The sequence below is a fragment of the Pyxicephalus adspersus genome, chromosome 12 (genome assembly GCF_032062135.1).
Source record: "Pyxicephalus adspersus chromosome 12, UCB_Pads_2.0, whole genome shotgun sequence".
Taxonomy (NCBI): domain Eukaryota; kingdom Metazoa; phylum Chordata; class Amphibia; order Anura; family Pyxicephalidae; genus Pyxicephalus; species Pyxicephalus adspersus.
Window position 1 is genome coordinate 44,136,129 of NC_092869.1, and position 3,180 is coordinate 44,139,308.

Consider the following 3,180-nt stretch of genomic DNA (forward strand, 5'->3'; position numbering starts at 1 on the left):
CCCCCAGACCTCTAGACACCTGAACAATCCCTCTCCCAGACACCTCCAGCATTAGCAAGTTCCAGAACTCCAAACACTAAACCAATAGACACGTAATGGAGAATGTCACGAAACACATTGATTGCAAATAGACAAATCATCATGGTGGAAAATCCTGCAATTTTGGTGGAAAAGAAAATAAACATAATTCAAATTAGAAAAAGTAAAAAAAAATATTGCATAGCTGGAAATTTTTTGTGCTGCAGTTCTGAAATGTACAAGCAGTGTTTTCGGAGGACAATATTACAATGTTTCCTTTGTTTTCTGGCCGGGATGTATTTTAGACCTCCCAGGGAGATGAAGCGCTAATTAATCAGCTTCGCTGTGAAAATTTTTCTTGTAATTTTTAGGGTCTGGCGGAGTAGAGAAGTGTGCGCACACACGCGAGCCGCTATTTAATCTCGCTGAGGAAGCACCACAAACAATTTGTTAAGAGCTCGCTCTAATTACAAGCTGCCCTGTAGGTAATCTGATGTGATCTAATTTGCCAGCGGGCATAAATTAGGGACATTATGTAATTAGCAGTAAAGACCAGAGAAAGGAAGCCAGCAGCTGGGTGGCTTTGAGGGAAACATTATGAATTGCGCTCTACGTGTCCGCGTGCTGTAAAAACCGATTGCCAACAGTTTACTTTATAGAGGAACTATTAAGCTCCTGTTGAGTTACGGTTATTTTACTCATCTGAATCATAACTGGAGTCGCTGCCATTAAGTCACTAAAGTGCCCGGGTAGTTAAAACACCTGAACGGCCTCCAAAATCCTAAATATCTTTTATTCCGCTAAGGCGTTTTTACGTTGTGCGAACTCGCCGACGTTCTTACTAGATAGTCTAGACATGAAGAGCCCATGACAGAGTTATCAGGGGTGAGCCTGGCATGTGAGGCTCTTGCTGGCCTGCTGGGGCATTGGCATCTGTTGCACATGTGTGCCATGGGGGTGCCATTCTGAATGGATCTGCAATGCAAGGGTGTCACACCGTGCTTTAACGTGTTGCAGCAACATGCGGGAGAATGCACATATATGTGACTGGGTGTTGTATTCTTGCACACCTATAGCGCTGGAAGATGGGCTCCCCAATGGCTACATAAAGACCAGACGTGGGCTGTACGCCGGGTGTGGTGGCTGGAGGTTGGCACTGTCATGTAGGGACTGGATGTGCAAGGAGGGAATCACTAAAAATGTATACAGCCTAGATTTAATTTCATTCTGATTCCTAAGTCATAGAAACCAAACACGAGTCGGGGGCGGTCTCCCTTCATTGGGGCTCTGGACTTTTCACTCTTCATCAAGGCTTGGTAAAGCTTGTACTAGACCAACAAAACTGGAGGTAATAATTTATGTACAACTGTAGGTTATCCAAAATTGTAGAGCTGGCATCAGAACCAGGATGGAGAAATGTCCCAGGAGGGGCACCTGTTATGGTGACCACTGTCTAGGGGTTGTAAAGCAGTGAATGTGATATTCACCAATCACAAATCATGTCTCTAAGCAAATATTAAGGGACTAATTTATTCAAGCTCTCCAAGGCCGGAGTGGATACACTTTCTTCAGTGAACCTAAGTGATCAAGAAAACCTGGAAGGCATCAGGTAGTTCCGGGTTCTGGGTTGATACCACAATGGAGGAATATGAACCGGTGTGGTCATTGCTCCCAGTGCTTTTGGAAGGACGTCTAAATGGCAGTACATGGTACATGGGATAGATGAAGAAATTCTAAGCCTCCGAGATTTGGCCTGTGGAGCTTCTCAGAACCAGACAAGAAGTAAGGCGGTGAGACCCAATGGGCCTGATTTATAAAGCTCTCCAAGCCTGCAGAGGATAGACTTTCATCAGTAAAGCTGGGTGATCCAGCAAACCTTGAATAGATTTCCTAAAAGTCATTTGCTATTTGTTAGCCAATGTTTTCAGTCCTGGACGGGATCAATTCCAAGTTTGCTGAATGACCCAGCTTCATTGATAAAAGTGTATCCTCACTAGCCTTGGATCAGTGAAAGCCCAAGATGCAACCACATTCCAGCTCCCTGCATCATATGTGGCCCCAAGGCTTTGTCTGGCCCTAACCTGAAACCTCTTCTGAAAACATTTTTGGTGGAGAATCAATAACTGCCATTGATAACACATGAACCTGGAAGATTCCCCACTGGAGAATGGTTGATGAATGTCAGATATATAAACCGCAAGGAAAGGAAATCCCTCAATTTGGAGAGATTGAATCTCAATTCATGTTGTACAGGAAGTGAAGGAAAATCCCACCAATGGGACATAGACAGAAAAAAATAAATAAATACATTTTCTGTATCCAAAATAGAAACAAAAAAGTGAAAAACCATTTTGTGCATCTATATTACAAAATTTGCAGATAATCCAGCCATGTGCATGCCGAGTGCGGAGCCCTCCCTGCACCTGGCCGCCTTCTTATCATCTCTCCATATTTCTTTATCTATTTCTTTTTTTTAGTTTATCTTTCCAACAAATTTTTTTTTTCTTTTCTGTGTAGAAAGTTGTTCTTGTTTCAGGCCTTAGCCTCAGGGTGCAGCCGGCGTCTTCTATAGAGGACGAGGTTTGGATAAAAGGCGCAGCAAGAAGCGCTCAGCTTGGTTGCGCACACTGGAAGGCCCTCGCTGGAATGAGAAGTGCTGATCGGGCCCTAACAGTTTGGTGCGAGGTGATAATTATAGAGCTGTAAACCCGCATTACCTGGGGCTGTGTACACAAATCATCCTCCGTCCCGAGGACACAAACACTTCTACTGCAACAACTAAACAAAGCTGAACTGTTATTGTAACACATTGTCCATACAAGCTCCTGTCTGCCCACCTAATGATATTATTGTTGGCGGAGCTCACAGGAGGGCTGAGCTCACATCTACAGCATTCAGACAGATTTACTGAAAATAAAGGAGCATTTCATCTTCCACAATGTACTTTTCTCAAAATAGACCAAGACGTGGAAGAGTGGTAGCACCTGGAAGAACTACAGGTCGCAGCATACCTGAACAGCTGACAGTCACCTTTAGCATACACTGATGATTCGTGCAAAGAATTGAGCTGTACATGAATGGAGGAGGGGGAAAGCCAGTAAATAGAACCTGTCAATTATTAAACAAGATGGAGAATCTTCCCTGTCTGTGTGTTTTCTCTGG